We start from the raw sequence: 25277 nt of genomic DNA on the forward strand, positions 1-25277 counted from the left end.
TCACTACCGACAAAGGGATCTTTCAACCAGCCTATAATTTCAGCTAAATTAAAAACAAATAAACTAACTTGACCTCCAGGCCCACCTGAAAGGCAATGCAGCCATTTGATTACCCGGCTTCTAGCTCCGGCTTCCGGACCTGACACACCCCATCGGGATGTCAACTGTGTGGTCCAGTGGGAGACAGCCAGCCTTGTTGCCCAAAAGGGCGGCTTTTGGTCCTCTGAGTTCAGAGACAGTTATTGAGCTCTTTGCTTGTGTTTTCTTATTTGTTAAATGAAGACTATATTCCACTTTGCGTCAGAGAGATGATAGGATTCTTTGCACATTGTTTGAAAATATGATTAATTCTAAATCCACAGTACCCAAATAAGAAAGGAGCTTAACGATTTGTTGCATTGGACACAATTCTGACTTTGCTGGGCAGTGAGGACATCTAAAAAACACTTGAGTGGAAGTTGGAGAAAATGTATCTTTTTTAAAGTGAACATTCAGGTTTTTGTTTATGTGTGAAGGGGACTATGAATCAAGTGACATAGTTTCAGTACACACAGCTAATGACACAGTGTTTGTGCGTGTGTATTTACATTATCTACAATGCTAATTACATTATCATGTCCTCAGTTTGCACAAATGAAGTCCTTGTTTCTACTTTAACCACTTGGAATTTCATGATTATTTCTCTGTGTTCCTTACGAACCGAAAAGATTTTATCCGAAGTAAAACGTACTGAAATATATCCTTAAACTCAGGGTACAGGTGAACAAATGGTGGTTTGTTCTGCCCCCAAAAAAGGCCTTCCATGTTAATAATTTCAATATATTTCTACACATAATCAATGGATACCAAAATACATGTTTGTCAGAGGTTGGAGACAAAAAGGCCTCTATTATCCCATCTAATGTATTAAAGGAAGAGCCATTCCGTTGCCACTGTTCGGAACCTTTCACTTTTGAGGCAGTGGCTGGCAAAAAAAAAAAAAAAAAAATCCTGTTGGTTCTTTGTGGTGGGCAGACCTTAAGGTGGCCCCCAATAATTCCAGCTTTCCCTCGAGTGCCAGCAGCACCTGTAACACTTCCAACCAGCAGAATAAAACACAATTACACTTCATTGTATAGAGAAGGCTCTCTCAGCAGACTGCAGCTAGAAGTTCTCTCGGTGAACCTGAAGAAGCGAGCCTCCCTAAGGTTACTGCCACAAGGAAATAAATTCTGCCAACACTATGAATGAGCTTGGGGGTGGATTCTTCCTAAGTCGAGCCTTTCTCCGGATAAGAACGAAGCCCAGTCAACATCTTGATCGTAGCCTGGTGACAACCTGAGGCAGAGAACCCAGCTAAGCCATGATCGGACCCCACACCAATGGAAACTGTGAGACAATAAATTTGTGTTGTTTTGAGCCACAAAGTTTGCAGTGATTTATTACACAGCAATGAAAAATTAATAAACTCTTCCTTCCAAATGTATCCAGAATCCAACTACTTCTTACCGCTTCCACTGTTGTCGCCCTGGGCCAAGACACCAACAGCTCTGCGGGGTGACTGCAGTAGCACCCTATTTTATCTCCCCGCTTCCACACTTCCTCCCCGTAGGGTGTCTCAGCACTCAGCACTCAGCATACGCAGCAGTGGGATTCCTGTTAAATGTAACTTATGTCATCACTTCTCTGCTCAAAACTTCCAATGGTGTCTCATCTTAGAGTAAAAGCGGAAGCCCTGGTGATGACCTATGAGGCACTGTGTGATCTGCTGCTCCTTTACATCTCTCATCACGTCTCCTGATTGTCTTCCCTTTGCTGACTCTGCCCCAGCCGCACTAAAACTTCTGCTTTTCCTCAAACAAATCAGGATCAACCTTCTCCCCTTCCCTTCACTGAAGCGTCCCATCTGCTGCTGTCCCTGACACGAGCACCTTCCCCAGATATCCCTCTTTCCCCTTCCACTGCCAACTTTCCCATCAAATGTCACACTCTCAGTGTGGTCACACATGACTGCCACATTAAAACTGGGTCGCTATCATCCCCCAGCAACCTCTACCCCGCTTCTGCCTTGTTTTTAATTTGTGTTTTATAACCATTAAACATAATATTTAATACATTTGCTTATTTATATTTGTTGTGTTGCCATTTCCCTCATGAAAATTGCATTTTTTAATTTAGAGACTCATCCCCAATGCCTAGATTAATAAATATTTGTTAAATGAGTGAAAAAATTGGAGAAAATAATGCCCTGACTTCCCTTATATAGACGATAGTTTAACCAGGAATGTTACTACATCTAAAAAAAGAACTGTCATCATAGGGACACCATCAGCCATGGATCAAGATGTCATGTGAATTCAATGATAGAGAGTCTATCTCAAAAAAGCAGATCACCTTGGGATATATAGGCACAGTTGATTTTCTGTATCTACAACACTGAGGTTGAGAGTCCTGACTCTGGAAAATGCCACACACTGAGATCACTTGATGATCAGCCAATAGCCTTCCCCAGGCAGCACCTCCAGTCAAACATCAAAAGAAGAAGCGATATAAAGTCTGAGGTAAAAATCAAAACACATCATTCTCACCCAACACTAAGAATCTATGCAACAGAGACAAAAACAGCCTCTACAAGAACGCATGAACAGGATGTTGATTGCAGCATTGTTCATAGTGGAAACTGCAAGCAAAGCAAATGTCCATCAACAAGGAAATGGTTAAATAGAGTAGTATATTTATACTATAGAATGCAAAGTAACCTTTAAAATATGAATTAGAGATACATCACTCCAATACTTTGGAGGAATTTCTACAAGGTATTATAGAATCAGAAGAAGTAAAATGAAGAAAAGTACATATGTTGTGCTTCCATTTGGTAAAATATAAAAGCTGCATCTGTGTATGTGCATATATGTATATGAAGATGTTTGTTGTGTGCAATTATATGGGGATGGAGAAGAACATGGACAGGTAAGCATTAGGTCATTAACAGATTATCTGAAAGGGGCAATGTGGCAGTAACAGACAGGAGAAAGAAAAGAAGGATGCTACAGACTGAATATTTGTGTCTCCCTCAAAACTATATGTTAAAGCCCTAATCTAAAATATGATGGGATTAGGAGTTGGGGCCTTGGGGAGGTCATTGGGTTTCCACGAGGTGATGCAGGTAGAGTTCTCATAAAGGAATCCTTATAAGAGGATGAAGAGACCACAGAACTAACTCTCTCTCTCTCTCTCTCTCTCTCTGCCATGTGAAGATGCAGCAAGGAGGTGTCCCTCTGCAAACCAGGAAGACGGCACTCACTAGGAACCAAATAACCACCACCTTGATCTTGAACTTCCCAGCCTTCAGAACTGTGAGGAATAAAGTTCTGTTATGTAAGCCACCCTGTCTATGGTATTTCTGTTATAGTAGCAGACTAAGACAGCAATACTATTTTTTAAAAAAGGAAAATAAAAGCAAGCACTCAAAAATGCAACAACATACAAAAATCACATATGTGCATTTGTGTAAAATTACATATGTATGTGGGATATAAAGAGAAACTTCAAAACAGATTTTATGTTTAAAGTCTTTTAAAAATATGTTTGTAGAGAACTTGAAAATAAATATTTTTATGAACAAAAATTTTTATGGACAAAAATATATTAAGTAATTAAAGACATATCCTCTGACAAAGCCAATGTAGAACAAGCCTATCGTATAGGTAAATGTGTCACCATGTTATTATGTTGCTTAGCTAAAAATAAATTTAAGAAAATAATCAATATAACTAGTTCTCTAGTACCAGCCCATGAAGATACAAAGGGCAGACTTTGTACAAACTTCTCAGGTCTGGTCATCCACCTAGTGAGAGGATTATTAATCCCAAATGAAACCAAAGAATGCAGCAAAATGGAAAGGCACCTATGTGATTTCACCAAACAATCATCTCCAAAGGATTGGTCAGCCGTGTGTGTCAGGCTCCACAAGAAGAGTCCTTGATAGAGGTAGGCATAAGCATGTGGTCCTGGAATTCTCTTCTCCTGCCACCCACTCAGCCAACAGCTGAAACAAATTCCCTTTGAAACCCCACAGAGACCTTGTATTATACAAAGGCATGAAAAACAAGGGCTTTGATCCAGAGTCATGTTCCTGATCTTTGTACCCGTTGTGACTCACAGGTCAGCCTGCCTCTAAACCAGCCCCAGCCCCTCACCTTTTACAATAGATCACAGCTTGGTTATCATCCCACACTTTTAGAGCCAGACCTGGGTATAAAGGATGAATAAATCAATTTCAAGGGAAGGAAGCCTATCTTAGAGGCTTTGCCATATTTCACAAATTTGTGTTTAATGACTTTAATATGTTTTGGTTTAGCACCGCCTTAGTAAGAAAGGCAATGTGGAACAAAATGGAACAACTTAATCAAAATCTTCTATTTCATGTAAGCAATTTAGAACACCAAATAAGCTCCTCTCAGATATTTCAAAAATAATATAGTCAATGTTTCCTTCTTTTCTGTTATGATAACTCAGTAACTCTGAGTATTTATCAGATAGATATTGGAAAAGAGCCAGTCTCACCTTCTTCTACAGAAATAGAAATTTTTACTGGGTAAACTGTCACCTAGAACCAAGACTATATTTCACAGCTTCTCTTGTAGCTATCTGTGGCCATGTGACCAGATACTGAATGGAATTTAGGAAAAGATGTCACGTAATAGCTCCGAGAAACCTTCTTTAAGAGGCAGCTATTATATGACCCTTGTCTCTCTTTTAGGTTTTTTTTTTTTTTTCTTTTTTTACGTCTCCCTCCATCTTCTCGCCCAGATGGAGGATGCTGCCTTGCACATGAGACATGGCCTAGGCCATAGATTGGCAGGGCTGTGAGCTAGAAAGAGCCTGGATCTCTGGGGCATTTGCAAAGCGGAGTCGCCGTACCAGCCCGTTCTTCCAGAACTTCACATGGCAGAAAACATAAACTACTTTCTGTTTAACTTGTTATTTGGGGTTTTTTTTTTTTGTGACTCACAACTGAACTTCAACTACATCTCTAATAATCCCCTTCTTATTCAATTTCTTGTATTAATTTAGGTTAGGCACCGATCATCTAAGATCGTAACTTCCTACCTAACAGCATATGGGGCCATAGCTCATTTTTCCATTGTGTCATAGCAAACCCCTGACTGAGAGATGAGGTCAAAGTCCAAGATCCTGGTGTTCATCCACCAGGAAGACACAGGAGAGAAAGAGGAGAAGAGATATTTCTTGGCTTCCTGTGTCACAATATTGTGGAAAGAATAGACTTGAATTCTGAAGGTCTGGACTCTAATGCTGATTTTTATGAACATCACTGTCCTCTTTCCAAAATGAGGTGATCCATCCTTCCTCATCCAAAGTTTCCCTGTTAGGCTAAATGAAACAAGCTATGTGGAAATATTTTCTTAATTATGAAGCCCATACACATGTAACATTATCATTACAAAATATTTCAAAGGGATAAGGGAGTAAAGCTTTCTCAGGAAAAAAACAGAATAGCAGGAATGGGAGCTTGGTGAACGCAGCAAATTTAGGTTCAATAAATGTCAAATAGAGTATTTTTGTTTACACTCTAATTGTCTCTTTGTCTTCCTCATGGTCTGAAGACAGGATGTGTAATAACAAAATTGAATTTTAATATTTCAAAAGCAACCTGAAGCAACACAATTGGGAGGGGAAAAAAAGTATAAGAGCTACAATTTCAAAATCCAAAATCAAACAAAACTCAAACTTCAGTCAACTGAGCCTGGATGAAGGCTGCAGAATTAGGTGCAACAAAGATCAAAAAGAGTACGCTTTATTTGTGTTTTATTTGCATTCTAACTTTCCTCCAGTGTTTTCCTCCTGGTATTGGGAAACACCAAGGATGGGGACATTCCATGGAAAATACTGGTCTGATTTTTTGCTTCAAGAAGGTGGCACAGGAGGGGAAAAAGAAAAGGATTTGTATGAACAGATAGAGAAAGGGCAAAAAGAAAAATAGAACAAGAACAAAACAAATCAGGACTCCGAGTCAAACAAGATTTCATAGATGATGATGGGGTTTTCATCTCCCCCCAAAATGAGATGGTGGTAATTGTCTCTGACACAAAATTATTCTGTCCAGTGGCAGCCAACATTGACTTGACAACACCCTAATGGGAAGCCTAGCACATCTTGAGGATTTTGTTCTCTTGACCCCACCATGGGGCTAAGTCAGATCCTCAGAATCCATGTGTCCCCAGCTTGCTCTGATTGCTGTTATGGCATCCACGGGGTCATCGGAATTATTGGGGGCACGTGGAAGTGGAGGTACAGAGGGCACTTGGCCAAGTTCCCCCAGGAGTTTGTAAATGGACTTTTGGCCACCTCGGACTTAACCGGATTCTGCAATAGAAACAAATTGTGTCTTCACTTGCTTTTGTGGTTCAGCTGTTTCTCACCATTTCCAAATCCTCCTGTCATGCCTGCAAATCAGTTCTGCTCACACTGATCATTTTCCCACCATTGCCTTGTTTCTTTATGTAGAAATCGTGTATTTTAAGTATATCTGTACAAGCCAATAAAAGTGTGTGAAAATTGTTCTGAAAAGTGGGAAACCACCGTGCTTTGAATTCCTCCTTATAAAAATTCATAAAGTTTTCTTTAACTCAACTTTCTTCCTTGGGAAACTTCCTGAACAGAAGAAAATAGTTTAGTAACATTTCATTTGGTGGAGGGGAAATGTGAGCTAGTATTTACTTCATAATTACACATTCAGTCTAACCATATGTGCTTGTATTCTCCATGTTGATACGAACATACTCCTGTCACTAATCTGAGATAATCCATGCACAGCAAGAAAAAAACGGATCCCAGCTGTACTCCAGCCTCTCATTGCAATGGAAATTCTTGATGGTCAGCCCTGATGAGAATAATGTTTACTTATTCTTCTCTGGAATTTTGCAATGGTAGCTACACAACACGAGGCAGGTGACTGACCCCTCCTGTGCCCAGCATAAATATCAAGATATCAATAGTCTATGGTAGCTTTTTGTTGGCTTTGCTTTTTGCAGAACTCATATGTGGCCTGACACTCTTCTTATCAATAGTGCTGCAGGTAGTTATTACAATTAGACTGCAGATTACCTCCTGATTCACACCTTTATTTCTTTTTATTTTTTATTTATTTATTTATTTTTTGAGACAGAGTCTTGCTTTGTTGCCTGGGCTAGAGTGCCGTGGTGTCAGCCTACCTCACAGCAACCTCAGACTCCTGGGCTCAAGTGATCCTTCTGCCTCAGCCTCCCGAGTAGCTGGGACTACAGGCGTGCACCACCATGCCCGGCTAATTTTTTCTATATATATTTTAGTTGGTCAGATAATTTCTTTCTATTTTAGTAGAGACGGGGTCTCGCTCTTGCTCAGGCTGGTCTCGAACTCCTGACCTCGAGCGATCCACCCGCCTTGGCATCCCAGAGTGCTAGGATTACAGGCGTGAGCCACCGTGCCCGGCCACCTTTATTTCTTTTTAAATTTATTTATAATTGAAAAATAAAAATTGTACATATTTATGGTGTACAACATGATGCCTTGATACAGGTGCATATTGCAGAATCGCTAAATCAAGGTAATTAACATATTATCTCTCTTTTTTTGTGGGGAGAACATTTCAAATCTACTCTTAGCAATTTTCAAGTATTCAGTACAATATTATTGAAAATAGTCATCATGTTGTACAATAGATCTCCTGAACTTATTCCTCCTGATTAACTGAAATTTTGTATCCTTTGATCAATATTCCCCAATACTTCCTCCTCCAAAGCCCCTGGTAACCACTTTCTATTTTCTTTCTGCTTCTATGAGCTCAACTTTTCCACAGCTTTAGATCTTACAAGTACCCGAAAGTCCTTTAAGAAATAAACTAAAGTAATAGAGAACTAGTATTTTAAGTAAAAAAAAAAAAAAATAGCTAACTCAGAATCAATCCATCCCCACCCACCCAAGCATAAAGAGATTGTGGAATCCTTGGCTACAAGGGTAAAGTAAGCCGACAAAGATCTTCTAATTCTACTACACATTAAAATCTTTAAGATGCCAGTGAGAAACTAAACATAGATGTACTTTTAAAATCATCATAATTTTCATACAAATAAATTTCCAGAGTAATTCATATAAGTCAAATGGAAAGTTTCAAGCGTAAACCTGTAGCTAAATATAATTACCATAGGACAACTGAATTCAAATCGCATGTGATGTGAATTGATTCACCAAAAAGCAACAAACTGCACATCAAGAGAACTGTGTCCACAGGGAACAATTAGCTGTCTAAACTTAGAGAAACTGGTTCTCTCCTTTGTTGAAAGTGAGGAAATCAAGACTTAATCTTTACCCAGGACTTCAGAACCACTGTCTTCTCTGACCTCACAACTCCCTGAGGTGGACAGAGAAGTCTAATTGCCCCTCCTCAGAAGCAGCGAGAAGTGAACATTCTAAGCCAGTAGCCTGAGGTCCTGGAGTCACCTGAGGTCCTGGCAGGAGCAGCAGAGCTGCGGGAGGAGCAGCCTGGGGCAACCTGGCCAAATGCCCTTTCTCCTCCGTCCTGACAACTTCGTTCCATTCCCTCCAACGCAGAGCAGTTGTGCTAAACTACAAAGAAGCTCTTGGAAGACACAACCAAAAAGCAGATTCTTTTCTTTCAAGAAGCTCATAACCTCTTAGGGAGCTTTAATTGTTCAATGACCCCACAAGGATGGAAAATCTTTACGACCTTGCCAAACATAGGATTTTCAGAGCGAATTCTCTCGGACAGGAAAAACAGAATCATGGAGAAAGAAATAGCTTGTGACTTCTAAGATTTTTTTTTCCCTTTAACAAACAATTTTTAGTATCCCCTATGTACAAATTTCTTCCCTTGCATTTTGCTTATTAGTGCTTTCACTTACTGTATATAATATTAACAGAAGCACTGAGCTGCCCTCTGTATATGTATCTTTTCATTTATTTCTCACAACAAACCCACCAATTAGCTTCCATTATTAAGATTATTCTAATTTTATAGATAAACAGTGACTTATAGAAGTGATATAATAATAATAACTAACACTTATTAAGTGCTTACTATATACTGGGTATTGTTCAAAGTGTTTTCCATTTGTTATCATTTAATACCTACCATGGGTTTAGGAGTGATTTTATAGATTTGGAAAATGAGGTGCAAAGAGGGTAAGTTTCCCAAGGTCATCAGCTTGACCTTGTCCTTGCAATTTTTGTAACCCAGTTTTGCCCAAGTCCAGGACCCCTGCACTTAACCACTGTATTATGCTGTTTCACATTACATCCCAAACCTTATATTCTTCACCATTGCTTCACTAGCCCCATTGCTTCACTAGCCCCAGGGTCTTTTTCGGACAGTATGCAGGAAACTTAACAACTTCCTTTATGGTTCCAGACAGCAACTGATGCCTGTTACAGGAGTTAAAGTTTCACCGGAGGCAATGTTCTCCAAAGGAAATAGTTGTTACTTTAAGAGCAAATAATTTAGGGAAGTATCCTGTGTACTAGCATCTTAGTGTCCCAAAGCCTTACACTACAGCACAGTTTAAAGGCTTCAAGGAAAACAGGGCACTTCGTAATTCTAGTCTGTTAAATCAGTAAAATATGTGTTGATTCTGTCTATAACATTGTGTTTCCTCTTCTCTGCAGTTTTTTTCTAAACCATAATCTAAATCAGAGAATGTATGGTTTAAGAAGAACTTCAGAAATCAGCTAGACCATATCCTTCATTTTTAGTTATCAATTTATTTGCTTTTTCTGAAAATAACTTTCTTTTGAGTATAAAAGAAATGCATCATTAATTAAAGGGTAAAAATATAGAAACTTATAAAGAAGCAAAAAATACACTTCCCAACACCTACATAAAACACTCTCAGGCTTTCACGTATATGTTTATACACAAATACATACACATAGTTTTTAAAATTAATTGGAACCATACTACAAAAAGAGTTATGTATCATTCTTTTCTATTAACATAACATTCTATTGTAAGCATTTTCCGTATTACTAAACATTCCTTGTGATCTCATTTTGAATCTGTGCACCGTATCCACTAGATGGATAGATAGTACAGTTGCTATAGCCATTCTATTACATTGAAGTAGTTACAATGTTCAACAGATTATGATGAAAAATCCTTAATTATAAATTAGTCCATTTCTCTAGTTGTTACCCTTTTCATAGATTTCTAGAAGTGGAATTGTAAGGCTGGAGGGTGTAAACTTATTTTGAGGCTCTGGAAATGCATGCTTTCTGGAAACATGGTATCACTTCACACCCTTACCAGCTTTCTTCACTGATGACATTCAGTATTATCTCCTGTAATCTTCACTCACTTTCTAAGTGAAATGCTGTATCTGGTACTGCTTTAATTTGCATTTCCTTTATGTGGAAGATTTAGCTTTTTTTCCTTTTTTTAAAATTGTTCATTAGCCATTTGTATATTCTCTTCCAGGAGCCCCTTCATTTGCAGAAGAAAGGAAGGTCCCAGGGCAGTTAAGTGCCTACAAAGACTACACAGCTAGCTGGAAACCAAGCCTGGATTGGAACCTCCTTTCTGACACCCAGCCCAGCACTGTGTCCATTATCCCAGGCAGATTCCTTAAATCACAGATGCTCAATCCAGAAATATTCCTTTCAGCTTTTTCTTCCCAGATCTTCAGGAAGCACTGACAGACTCAGAACTAGGGAGAGACAGCCCTCTCTCAGGCCATGCATCATGGCTGGAGGGGGAGGAAAAGTCCTTTCCTTCTAGCAATCTTAGGTTCATTGGCTGGAGCCTTGTAAATTAGACTGAAAAAAGACTTATTAAAAGGGAAAAGCATATCAATTTATGGAATAAAAGTGTTACATGACACAGGAGCCTTCATAAGGAAATGAAGACAGGAAGAAACATGAGCACAAATGTTTTTATACTAAGTTTGATAAAGAGTGGAAAATTGTGAGAAATGTGAGGAGTCAAAGGAGTATGAGCTAAGGCTAGTAAAAACGGGGGGAAATTTAGCAAGTCCTTCTTGTTCAGACTCCTCCCCATTTCCCTCTGCCTTTGGATGGAAGGGTGCTCCTTTGCTCTGAGTATAGGGAAGGCATTTCTCAAATGAGGGTATTGGGATCTGCTGTTCCAGGAGAAGGTCAGAGACTTAACAGCACCTGCTATTTCTTCAAATTCCTTCGGCTTAAAATGTTCAATATGCGAAGGCACCCTGTTTTAGCCTAGTGTGTTCTGAACTCCATCATGACCAAGATTGCAAAGACAGACCTTTGACTACTACACAAACTCCTTTCCTTAGATTATCAACAGATCGGTCTACCCTGCCATGTTTTGCAAATTGCGCTTCTGAAAATGCACACTTTGGAGACGTTAAAAGTTTCCTACAAAAAAGTCTTCTGTATCCACATATGTTTGAAACACAGGATGCTAAAATCTCCTTTCAAAGATTCACAACATAATAGCATATTAAAGCCTCTCAGAAGTCCTGTGGAAAGGAAACGTTTTAAGCCTAAAATTTGCAAACTTATAGAAAACCTTTTTTTGTTCTTTGCCATAAAAAACCCAGGTTCTTTTAGACATCATTCGAGAGACACTAGGTTAGAGAATTAAAATGATTGAAATGTAGGATGGCCAGATGGTATCTACAAAACTTCTGGTCATGCCTGGTAAATTCATACTTAATGAGTCTACATCAGAAACCCAAATTCCAGGCCGTCCTTTGGAAACCAGACACCTGGCCAGTCTCTACAGAGGCCATCTACTAAAACTATCTTCAAAGGCAGAGAAAACTGATTGCAGAAGAAAAAAAATTGTGCCCCCAACTTACAGTTCTGTTTTTAATGACTATGAAAACTTAAACCATCAAAAGCATTTCCCTGAAGATTAGTTAGGAAGTAGCCATAATTTAAATTTTTTGGCTTTCAGCCAGAGGGTTACATCACATAAATTTCCACAACAGGTTGCTTTAATTGAATAACTACAACAGAATGAAAACCATTCACTCACATTCACTATGGTTGACTATACCCCATTCTTTATCTGGGACTTACCACAGGTATTTACCCAAACTCACACTTACAGCCTTCCCCACCAGAATCAACGCAGACTGAAACTGATTTTCCTTTTTTTGAATGAATTCTGTATTTCTTAATTTACAATGAAACACCAAATTGTCCAAAAGTGAGATTCTGTTTAAATTCACATTAAATCATGTTCAAGAATTCATCTTTGAGACCAATCCCACTTTCAGAATACAACCTGATTCTTTATTTGAATATGACATATTCATTTGTTCATTCATTATACAATTACTAAGTACCCACTCTGGGACAAGTGCTATACTAAGTGCTAGGATTACAAAGACAAAAAAAGACCAAAAAAATTCTTTTTGTTGAGACAGGGTCTCACTCTGTTGCCTGGGCTAGAGTGCAGTGGTGTGGTCATAGCTCACTGCAACCTCAAACTCCTGGGCTCAAGGATCCACCTGCCTCAGCCTCCTAAGTAGGTGGGACTACAGGCCCACACCACCATGCTTGGCTAATTTTTCTATTTTTTGTAGAGATGGAGGAAATTCTTACCCTTAGAGAGTTTGTAGTATAATTCAGAAAGATAAACATATAAACTAATGATTCAAATCATGCAGTAAGTGCAATGGTGGGATGCGTTGTGTGTTACAGGAATAAATAGCAGCATTTGATTCAAGCTAGGCCTAAGGGATACTTCCTAGAAGGGGAGATAGTTACATTTGAAAGAATCAATAGGATTTAGAAAGGTAAAAGAGGGAACAAAAGGCATGTTTGAAGATGGAGAGAAAGAATGTGGCACAGACTAAGAATCAGCAAGTAGATGTTACATCAGAAGTTTTTGTGAGAAAGGGTAGAGAGGCACTGTGCAAATAAACGTTAAGAAAGAGGTAACCCTATCTTTGAGAGATTGATGTCTTTATGGGAGAGAGATTTGTAATCAGGTACTTTACAACACAAAATGGTATTTGCTGTGATAGCAAACGAGCAAAATGCTCTAATGATTCCATCAAACGCATTAGTATACACTTAAAGAAACTTCCACTATTCAGGTTGAAACACTTCATTGTAAAAAAAAAAAAAAAAAAAAAGTGCTCAGACATTCAAAAATAAACTACCCAGCACTGTTCCTCAAGCTGTGCTGTGTAACCCTGACCATCTTACTTGCACGCCATAGCTAATGATGAAACTCAAACTCACAGATGTCTGGAGCAGAAAAGAGACCAACCACTACAAATATTTTTGTTATGAGATCTGCTAAAAAGAAACTGTTTTTGGTGACCTACGGAACTTGGTGATAAATGACAAAAAGTTCAATGTTGTTTGAGCCTAAGTCACAGCAAAAAAATCCTAGAATTCTAGAGATAGAAGGAGCTTTTCCAAATTTTACATACAATAATAAGTTTGTACCACACACTTACTTTGTGCCTGGCACTTTTTTAATTCATTTAATCTTCACAACAAGGTATGGAGTAGATTATATTATCGTTCCCATTTTGCAGCTAACGAAACAGATAAATAATTTATCCAAGGCAAATGCTAATAAATAGCATAGCTGGGATTCCAACTCCAGCAGACAGATGCCTGAAACCCATGCTCTGTGCTCTAGCACAGGGTGATCAAGATAAGGAAATGGAGGCCAAAGATGGTAAGTGATTTGTCAAAGGTTAGACAATTGGTTGGACCTGCTACATTATCCATTAATGCAAGCAGAGTGTGGAAAGTAAAGCACAGTACTGTATACTGAGATGTAGTAAAATAAAAAAAAAAAAAATGCATTGCTTAAGACCAACAGGCTGGATGGCTCATGCCTATAATCTCAGTACTTTGGGAGCCCAAGGCAGAAAGGTCACTTGAGGCCAGAAATTCAAGACCAGCCTGGGCAACATAGTGAGGCCCCATCTCTACAAAAAATAAATAAATAAGTTAGTCAAGCATGGTGGCATATGACTCTAGGCCCACCTACTCATGAGGCTGAGGCAGGAGGCTCTCTTGAACCCAGGAGTTTGAGGCTGAAGTGAGCTATGATCACACCACTGCACTCTAGCCTGTGCAACAGAGCAAAACACTGGCTCATAAAAAAAAAAAAAAAAAAAAGAAAGAAAGAAAAGAAAAGAAACTTAACAGGACTCTAATGAGAGTCTTAATGTTCTTCCTTACTGATGATCTTAGCAAAATTTTGATGTGTTCGGCTCTGACCTACATATCACTTTTTTTTAATTACAACTTTTCTTTTTTACAAATAGCTTTGTAAATAATTTTCTGATTCCACTGTACTGAGAAAAGGAGGTGAGAGGGCTTAATTCTCTGATGCAGGACTGGACGAGAAGTGAAAGTGCAGAGGCCAGGCTGTTAATCGGATCCACCAGACCTGTGCACCTATGGTTCTACCATTTCCTTGAGCAAGGTCCTTATTCTTCCTTGGGCCCTGTTTCCTCATCTATAAAATGAAGACAATAATTGATGCCTTTCAGGGTCCTTAAAACAGTTCAACATGATAATACTACAAATGTAAATTAAAGTCCCCAGCAAGCACACACGCACACACACACAGCATGATACAGCCTAAGTTAGCTCCCTGCCTGCCCTTCTACCCCAGGCCTGTTGAAGAAAGCTTTATCTAAAATTTATTTTAAAAGTTACTACTGTAATAGTGAATACATGTCATTAAGCATTTGTCAAAACTCACAGAATGTACAATACAAAGAGTGAACCCCATTGTAAACTACAGGCTTTAGCTCTATTAATTGGTCCATCCATTGTAACAAACGAACCACACTATGCAAGACGCGAATACTAGGGGGCTCTAAGGGCTGGCGGTGAGGAGGTGTACTGGCACTCTGGACTTTCTGCTCAATTTTCTTATAAAACTTCTCAAATATTAAACTCATTAATTTATAAAAAGTTCATTAGTGGAGCCATCCATTAGCATGCCTCATGATTTAGGTTGAATTGACTCTCCTGTGACACCCAGGCAGAGCTAGAAAATTTTCCCCAGAGCAGTTCAGGCCCATTAGCAACAAAAAAGAAACAAGGCAAACCAGGGTGAGCTCTTGCTTATCACACTCCCTGGTGTTTGGGGTCTGAGCGTGGTCTCAGCAGGCTTTATAGTTGTGTCCATTCTGGGGATCTGCATATCCCCAGCTACTCAAATGCCACTCAAGTGGCACACAGGACACTCCCCCACGTTGAGACCCCACGTGTGAATGCACACCCATGCCAGCGTTAGTCCTGCTGCAAATGCCTGAGTCCCTGATGCAGTCCTGGCTCACTGAGCTTAATGGCATTAAGAAAAGCGAAACTCGATCTGCTTACTTTGACAGAATTGGGGTGGACTGTGGAGGTGTGGGAGTGGGAGGGTGTTCTCAAGCAGTGAGATTAGAAATGCTTCAAGTACTGGTTAAAAAGCAAAATCTCCATAAACATCACCAGGCTGCAAATAAAGTATCTAAATATCCGATTGGATGTCTTATTGTCCAGTAAATATCAGCAGGAGGATATAGCAATGTAGAAGAATGACATTGTATAAGAATTGCAAACACCAATAAGTCAGAGAAACATTTTTAAAGAGAAAAAAATATGGAGCACACAAGCAGTCTTGGCTAAAACACTTTCTTAGAGTCTCCAAGACACAGAAAGGCTAGATTCAAAATGTTGGTTTGCAGGTAATTTGTCTAGAAGTGGAAACATATTTCCCCGAGGCACAATGTCCCTGGGCACCACAGAAATTCATCATGGTGGAAGATATTTTTGTGGAAAAACATACTATCGTATCTGCTCTTTAGAGTGTTGCCCAAAGGTGGTGAGACTCCCTTACTTGGCTTTGCTCAGTTCAGCGCACCAAATTCTAGGGCACGTTTATCATTTTTACGCAGATCTCAGTGTGAATGGTGCCCCTGGAGTTGTGCAACATAGGCCGACTCCCATGGCCTGGGGAAAAGTACTGCCTGCAAAATAAACTTCACTCACAGCTTCAGTCCTACCCTCTGCCTTGGAAGGAAGCAAACAGTCCTCTCGAGGGTCTAGGAGGGTCTGAGCTATTAATGGCACTGGGAAACACACCAAGATGAAAGAGTTGCCCCTAATGCCACCCTTAAATTAGTGAGTCCCCTCTCTAGCATCACATTCCCATCAGTCAAGCAACACACTCCTAGAGCTTCTGATTTAATTTGTCAGAGCGGGTCTGGGCATCCAAATGTAACAGTACTCCAGGAGCGACCAGGATTGAGAACTAGCGCTGTAAATAACTGAACTTTATTTTTTTCTCCTTTAGGTATAAAATGAGGTAAAAGAGGTTTAGTGCCCAAAGACTGAAGTTAGGTTCTTTGGCATGTCTGAAAACCCATCAGACATGGTAAGCCTGTCGGTCAGTGTGGAGCCAGGCCTTGGGACAAGGGCTGAGGACAATATCGCCAAGATCAGTGCCAGGAAGAGCCAGAAGCAAGAAGCCATGCAGAGGTGGCCGGGGGAGGGCTGGGGAGGAGGAGGAGGAGGAGATAAAATGGCCCCAGACAGAGAGGGTCTGATACTGAGGGTACAGAAATGCATGAAGCCCCACGTGAGGCATCATGAGGGAACTTTTCATTGACAGCCTAGATAGGACAGCCATCCCTAGGAAGCCAGTCACATGTGTGAGATGTACGTACAATAGTCAGCGGCTTCCTGCATTAGCAAAATTGTCAGGAAAAAAGCAAGGTGTGAAATGAAAGAAATAACATAAAGTTTAATTAGTAAAATTTTGTACTACCACTGGTTTCTGTTGCATTTTATCTTTTTCCCTGGCTGCGACTCTTTAGAGACAAAGGTGTATATATACACCATAGCAATAAATTTTATTACTCACAAGGCTAATGCTTTTCCACACCTGTTTTTCATAATATGATATTTCAAGATGAGATAGAAATGGGTATTTGGATTTAGGCAGGAAGTAATAGATCTCCCTGAAATTATTACCTGCAAACTCATTATTGATCAGACTAGAATATTTGAGGCTATATGCTTAATCATCTGCTGCAAAGCAGAAAAATTCAAACCTTCTGATCTGTAAATTAAAAATTCCTCACATAATTCCAAAGTGTAATTCCACTCTGTGTTCCTCATGTACCAATTACTTCTTATCAATTCTTCAGTGAAACAGTGGCCATTATCCCATACCCCTTATAACAATCCCTGACATGTTCATGGACCTCAATCTTGTTCCTTTATGTCCATCTCACTAGCTCCAAGCTTCTGCTTGGGTTAAACAATCTATCGTTTTCTACTCAATAACAAAAGACAAAAATCAGTCTTTTGAAGGAAAAAAAGAGTCAATTCCTTTTTCTAAAACAAAATATATGTATTTTTTATATAAAGAGAAAACATGGTAATAATGCATAACACTTACATCACAATCTTTAGCTCAAGCATCCCTCTGTAGGTAGATCTCATTTACTCATATAAACTAAAGATAAGCACTTTGACTAAATTGCTTACTTTTTGAACACTTTGTTGTCTGTGGAAAGACCCTCAACCTACAATATATGTTATTTATACTTTCTACGCCTTGAATTCCTCAACTCTACAGTGAGGATTTATAACATTGACTTCACAGTGTTGTTGTAAAGATAGTTTTTATTGTTGTTGTTTTAAATTAATAGAGAAATTCAACTGCCATCACTCCTGGGACATGTGCTTCTTCTATGACATCGTCTTAAACTCTTAATTTCAGCTCTCTCTGGCCACAGAGCTAACAACTCAGAGACGAGGCCGCCAAGCACTGGGCAGTGACTGCAGCAAGCCTGCTGTGAAACACCATCCATCCTCTCACAGTTGTCATCATTTGCCATTCTTAACACAGGCAAACACTAAAGTGGGGAAGGGATTCTCAAGGACCCCAGAGTCCCCACCAATGAGTCCGATAGCCTGTCATCTCATGCACCATAAGGGGCCTGTCACCAAAGCAATTTACAAAGCCACAGATCAGGAAATGTCTCTTTATCATGAATAAATGAAGACCAGTAATTCCCAATAAAGTAATTCAGCAGCAATCATTGCATCCCTAGTGTGAAATGGTACACGTGGCACACTGTTCCCTCCTAGCTCAGGCAGTCAAGTCAGCACCAAACAGATTTAACATGAGAAAGATAAAATGGGTTCCATCTGGGGTTTGTGAAAGAGTCTATAAAAGTGCAAAGCTAATGCTTAGTCTTGCCTCAAGAAGTTTCCCTGTTACCCTATCCTGCAGCCAAACTCTAAGTCCAGAGTGTATCATAAACTGATTTTTAAATGTGGGTTTATGTGGCTACAGGTTTATTCTATTTCCTTTTGCTGTAGTAATGCTTTAGTAATGTCTAACTAATACCAAAAGGAGGTCTTGACATGATTGCCTGGTCAACAGGATTAAGAATAGGATATAAAATGCAGTGTTAAACTCTGAATACTATTTGATGTAGTCAAATGGCCATTTGACTCTTGTTCTTCTCCTACTGATAAATCACCTTCAAATAACCTTATAATCACCAATCATTACCTCCAGCAGCAGCAATATTTTTACCGTTCCAAAATTTCTAAGGGCTTGAGATAGTGACTGTTTTCCACTATTTAAGTAAAATCATTTTTATAAAAAGCTGTGTGGTTTCATTCAGATCTAATGTGTGGACATTAGCAGAGCTTAGTAGCAGAGGCCACGGTCATTGAGGAGATCAAAGCTGCTGAGCCATGACATGTGGTTAGGGGGATGCTGGTTTTCTTAAACCAAAGGAAATATTAAAAGAAAAGAAAAAGAAAGTAAGAAGAATGAAAGATGAGGAAAGCAAAAGGCAATTGTATCTGTAATTTGAAATGGACTGTTGATGCCTGGACTGCTGGGGAACAGTGGGTCATTACATTCCATTGCATTAAATGACAATGAAGGGCCGGCACGGTGGCTCACGCCTGTAATCCTAGCACTCTGGGAGGCCCAGGCAGGTGGATCACTCGAGGTCAGGAGTTCAAGACCAGCCTGAGCAAGAGCGAGACCCCGTCTCTACTAAAAATAGAAAGAAATTATCTGGCCAACTAAAATATATATAGAAAAAATTAGCCGGGCATGGTGGTGCATGCCTGTAGTCCCAGCTACTCGGGAGGCTGAGGCAGTAGGATCGCTTAAGCCCAGGAGTTTGAGGTTGCTGTGAGCTAGGCTGATGCCACGGCACTCACTCTAGCCAGGGCAACAAAGCGACACTCTGTCTCAAAAAAAAAAAAAAAAAAAAAAAAGACAATGAATTCATGTTAAAGGGGCTATTTTATATTGACAGGAATGTCTTTGTTTCCATCCTTATTGAAATCCTTCCCATTTATCATCCCCTCATGAAATGCCTCCTCCAGGATGCCCTAAAATGTGATCACTCCATTTGGAAAGGTTCCCTTCCTGCCACTGCAGAAGAATCATATTTTAGTTAAACCCCTCACAGGGCATTTGTCACAGCCTACCTGGTGGTATATCTGGTTATGTGTTTTGAAGGTAGGAGGCCAAAATTGTCTGTTGCATGCAGTATGCATTCAATATATGTATCAATAAATGAAATCAACAATTACCATGACTTTAGCATTCTTGTCAAAACAAAACACCAGCACACATTGCTGGTAGAATCCTGCAATCCACCTTGCCACATGTTGCACACCTACAGGCATTTTATTATTTATTTCAGCCATTTAAAAGCAATGGCTTCCCTCCCTCCTGGTCTGTAAGCTCCTTGAAGAAAAAAACCATGACTGTTCTGCTCACCCAAGTTTCTCCAGTGCTGGCTGTTGAGTCTTGCACAGAGAAGCTCAAGAAATATCAGTTGAGTGACTAACCCCAATGCAAACATCAGGCCTCTAAGAATAAATGGTGGAAGAGAGAGAGCATGTGCTCCTCCACATGTTTGAAAGGCTATGTCCTTCCTTTGGTGATAGTTCATAGGCTTAACCATGGTGCAACCCCACAGTTTCAAATTCCCCAACAAATACTACCCCCGGAGATTGGGCCCTCCGATACAATAGAGCAAAATCCTGAGAAAAACACAATGAGTCATCTTATTATGTATTTATCCAAAACAGCTATAAAAGTCTCCGATTCTAGAGGGTCAGGAAGAGACAAGGACAGAGTGATTTTCACATTGCCCTTCATTGTTCCATACTAATCACTTTGGTGGTCTATAAGCTGATGGTCTACAAGAAAGAGTGGAGTGAGAACAAGGCTGTGGATTAGAGTTAAAGGCCAGGGAGCGGTGAGTTGAGATCTATTCTGCCCAGTCAGTGGGATCTGGAAAAAGGCTTTATTTCTTTTTCTTTTTTCTTTTCACCTATAAATTAAGTAGCTTACCACATGATGGCTTCTTTCCAGCCTTCACATTTGTTTTTTTTTTTTTTTTTTTTTTTTTTTTTTTTTGAGACAGAGTCTCACTCTGTTGCCCAGGCTAGAGTGAGTGCCGTGGCGTCAGCCTAGCTCACAGCAACCTCAAACTCCTGAGCTCAGGCGATCCTACTGCCTCAGCCTCCCGAGTAGCTGGGACTACAGGCATGCACCACCATGCCCGGCTAATTTTTTTTCTATATATATTTTTAGCTGTCCATATAATTTCTTTCTATTTTTAGTAGAGATGGGGTCTCGCTCTTGCTCAGGCTGGTCTCGAACTCCTGAGCTCAAACGATCCGCCCACCTCGGCCTCCCAGAGTGCTAGGATTACAGGCGTGAGCCACCGCGCCCGGCCCAGCCTTCACATTTGTATTCATCCTCTCCCAAAGAAGAAATATTTATTGAACACTTGTCCTGCACCATGCACAAACATCTAGTGAGGTAAGTATCAATACCCTCATTTTACTCCTGAGGAAACTGGCTAAGAAACTTGGCCAACATCACAGAACCAAAGAACGTTGCAGCCTCAGATTAGAACCTAGTTAAAATTTATTCCAAGGCCATTCTTTTTTTCTACTACAGCTCTGATTTAACATTCAGGTCTTGTATCAATGCTACCTTTGGTCTCAAAATAATCACTAATGTTTATTGGATGAAATAGAAACATCCTACTGTGTTATAACAAAGGGGAAACTTCATATAAAACAGAATTAAAGTATCGCTATTGTGTTGTTGCATTATTGTCTTTCTAAGGAGTAGGATCATTTACAAAAAAAAAAAAAAACAAATCTGGGCTATGAAAGGGATTTGATAGGAAACACCTACAATTTTTAAACATTTGGATGAAGTTTCATGTGGGGTTTTCTATCCTTTCTGAAATTTTTCCAACTTTACAGTGGTTTTGGTTTATAATTTACAAACTGAAGAATGTTTATGCTAACAAGAAATGTAGGCCTTGGAATGAAGATACCATGACACTAAGTGTGACCTCATGAGACAAAGTTGTGGCTTATGTATTTTAAGAGAAGAGCACAGGGAGCCTTGGTAAAGACTAAGCAGCTGATAACGCTTGATGGAACGCAGAGATGAGTCCCGGGAGATAGAACACTCAGCTCCTGGCATGTTTATCTGCCCTCTGTCACTAGGGAGCCAGATAGGAAAGTTTCAAGGATAAAGTTGAGTGTGAAGAATGACATGCAATCTTAATGACCTTTGGATGATGCACAAAAAGAGAATTTTTGGCATCATCTTTTAATACACATTTTCCCCAAATATCACCAACCCCATAAATAGGCAGGTGTAAACTATTTTTGCCTTCTCCTTACCAATGAGAGGCAAAGAACATTTGGCTTAAAATATCCTAACTTTGCAAGATCCCTGTACTCATTTCCCACCCAAACATATCTTCAGACAGCTGGAGGCTACGTTTGTCAGAAAAGCACATAGAACACAGCTATAATTTCTTATCTTGATGGCCAAGTTTTAGAGCCCTTTGAAATGGTGCCCCAGTCACCACAGTAAGAGACACAAATTACAGACAAAATACATAATAGTACAGACAAGAATTCATTAGGGAGTGGGGGTTTCGTTTTGTTTTTTATTTTTCCCAGCCCTTCAAAGTTCTCTGAGCCTCTCACCTGGGAGCACAAAATCTGTTGACTCCCTTGAATGAAAGGGTCAGGTTGCAAGCTGTGCTGGTAGAGAAGCTGTCAAGCCCTGTTCAGACCACCCAGCTCTCCAAAGGAGTAGCAACACGAGATTCAGACAAGATAAGAGGCTGCCCTCCCATGTAACCCGGCCCAGGGAAACAGCCTTTTTGGAGAGTTACGGGATCCTATTGTGAGGAATGGCTGCATACTTTGAAAAGGTCGAGTTTTTCTAACTCAGTACATCAGTGGTTATGATCCTTTTTGATAGAAAGAAATATATTTGAAATTTTTTGAAGAAAAGCAGCAAGTCATATTTTTGTGCCTGTTAATGTAAATGCTGAAAAGCTCCCATACCCCATATCTGCATTTAGGAGACTGAGTCATATCCAACAATGTCAGAATATCAGAGCTAGAAAGATACCAAAACTCATTTAATTCAACGTATTTGGCTGATGGAGAAAGTGAAGCTTAGAAAGATTGGGTCATTCATCCAAGACTGGTCAGCAACAGCTAAGATCTGAAATGCCTCGAGAACCAGAACCCGGCACACACTGTTCACACTGGTCATTTGGAATCCTTAGAAACTAGCAGTGTGCCTGGCTTGTAGCACGTACCCCCAAATACTTGGAAGGAGGGTATAGTATTATTTTTACTATAAATATTAAATGCCATAAAATGTGGGGGTGGGGATAGAGGATGAGTTCTGACTTTCATATGTTGTCAAATGAGGACCTTAACATGATGAAGGAATAGCTTCCTATTAATATTTTTTTCTAATCCCTGTGGGTTGGTCCAATCCAAACTGCGTTTCTAAGAATAAGATTCCTCCTGAACAGTTCCAAGAAATCCAGCTCAGTTCAGCCCAACCCAGCCTAGCCCTGGGAGCCAAGCATCCCCAGGAGGCTGGTAAGGAATTAAGAACAGCCCTGGGTTTAAAGTTTCCAAGACAAAACATCGCTTAGCTGTGTGGGGGCAGATCAGGCCATATAGCCCAACACGTGGAAGCAAGGTAGCAGGGTATCCAGGTACCTTTGTCCAACTTCTTTTCTCACTCATGGAATGAAAAGGCAGAGATGGAAAAGGGAGCAAAAAAAAAAAAAAAAAAAACCAAGAAAGAAAGAAAGAAAGATAGATAGATGAAGTTAGTGGGAAAACTGGTTAGTTAAAAAGCCCTGATTTGTCAGCCAAGCATGCAAAACCATGTTGCACATAAGTTATGCTCAACATCAGCTCAAACTCAGGTTTATTATTTAGATATGAAGTTTAATATTAACCAAGTACATGGTAAGAATTTAATTGCCAAGGACAATGTAGAGAAATGTTTACCTAAGAGTGGTCTCACCTGCATTAGAATCACCTGGGCAGATTCCTGGCCCCACCCTAGGTCTAAAATCCTTTGGGGCTGGGGACTCAGAACCGCCTTTTTCACCAAGCACTCTGGTGGTTCTTACACACCTTAAGTTTTGAGAATCCCTGATGGAGAGAGAGAGCAAAGGTAGTTAGCATTTTGCTAGAGTTGCATTGAAGGTATTTTCCTCAAGTGTAGGCAGGGAGCTAAGGGGCGACTCTTCAAGCTTTACCTAGCCTGGAACAGCACTATCAGTTTTCCACGGCAGAAACCTAAAAAGCGTTTGGATCACTAGGTCTGGTCTGTAAAGCAGTCCTGAAGAGGTTAATCTCTCCAGCAAGATTCCCAGGCTCCAAACACCAACCAGCCCCGGAAATGCTCTTTTTAAGCTTTGTAATGCACACCATGCAACTAGACTGGGTGCAATAGTGAAAAAAAACAGAAACTAAAATTAAATGCTTTGACAATGATGTCTGTGATCCAGATGAAAACTTAAAGAAACTACTGACTACAGCACCAAGTCTCTGGACCACATTTTAGTCACAAGCAGAAAGAGCCTAAAGGTCAGTGCACAAGTTCAGAACAACGTGATTTCTTTGCTTCCCCAACACTATTGCTCATCCCCATAAAATAGAAATCATATTTTTAAAAAATATATGTACAAATATAACTAAACTAAAGCAAAGCTATCCAGAAATTATCTCATGCAAATTTCCATGTGTTTATGCCATGAGGATATTTATTACCTTACCTGTTTTGTTAATTTTTACATCTTTTCCATTTGCCATTTCATTTAGCTGAGAAGAAATATTCTAAATTCTGAGGGAAAAAAATTACGAAATTAAAAAATGGTTATTTCGTTGGTGAGTGCCCTTGGGGATGGATTCAGAAGAGAGTTAGAAATTTGTGTCTAATAATAAAGAAAATCCCATTTCTGGCATTTGGTTTGTTAACACTGCAACTTACCACCTTCTGAGTTAACACAAGAATTAAACTTTTTCAAGCCCATGCTGCAGACTTCTTGCATTGTTACTTGGTGTTAATGATACCACACAAACCACCTCTGGGGCATTCTGCTAACAGAACATTGACAGCCAATTTGAGAGGAAGCACATAAAGAAGATACTTACAGGTAGTGGTTTTCCTTCCCGTTCCAAAAAGCTAGACCCCCTTGGAACCGGTGAGCAGGGTAAAAGTCACTGACCCGGTAATCTGGTTTAAAGGGCTTTGAGAGGAAGGGGGAGGAAAAATAACCCAGGGAAGGAAGAGAGCTGAAATTCCAGTCTTTCAGGTCAGCTGAGTTTGAGTTTTCTTTGTACTAAAAATCCATTAACCCACCCACCAGAAAAATACAGAACTGAAGTTCACATACACACTGCACTCTCTTTGCTGGTCTTCTCCAAGGCTGCTGCTGCGGCTTTGAAAACTTCCCCCCTGCGAAGGGCATGATAAAGATGCCTCCCACTGTTTGCAGGGAGCCCGACCTCCCTGGCGGAAAGCCACCGCTCACCGTCCCGCCTGCTGGTTGGGTCCGCAGGGACAAAACTGAGCTTTTGTTAACAAGGTCGGTTGCTTCTCTTCCTAGTCTCTTCTCAGCTTCCTTTCTCAGTACTAGTTATGTACTAACTGCTCTGCTACTGGCTGAGCAATGCAGCCTCTCCCGCCCGCAGCACTCAGTCACCGTACACACACACACACACACACACACACACACACACAAGCAAACGTATCCACAAGCATGCACACACATTGACACACCTCACAGACATGTGCATGCATACTCACACATGCTACACACACGTAGGCACCCCACACACAAACCCACACACCCACATACATTCTCAGACTTCAAAAACACTTTTTTCCTATACTTTTTTTCTTCGAACACATTTCC

General features: G+C 40.1%; 1 protein-coding gene across 1 annotated transcript in view; it reads right to left on the minus strand.

Moving 5' to 3' along the window:
• Window positions 1-25007, minus strand: part of FREM1 (FRAS1 related extracellular matrix 1) — a 144714-nt gene extending 119707 nt beyond the window's left edge. The window contains exon 1 of the mRNA XM_069474205.1: window positions 24514-25007. The gene's annotated coding sequence lies outside the window, so the exon portion shown is untranslated. The remainder of the gene's footprint in view (window positions 1-24513) is intronic.
• Between the last annotated feature and the right edge of the window lie 270 nt (window positions 25008-25277).

Source organism: Eulemur rufifrons, chromosome 7, assembly GCF_041146395.1.
Source record: "Eulemur rufifrons isolate Redbay chromosome 7, OSU_ERuf_1, whole genome shotgun sequence".
In the NCBI taxonomy this organism is placed as follows: Eukaryota; Metazoa; Chordata; class Mammalia; order Primates; family Lemuridae; genus Eulemur; species Eulemur rufifrons.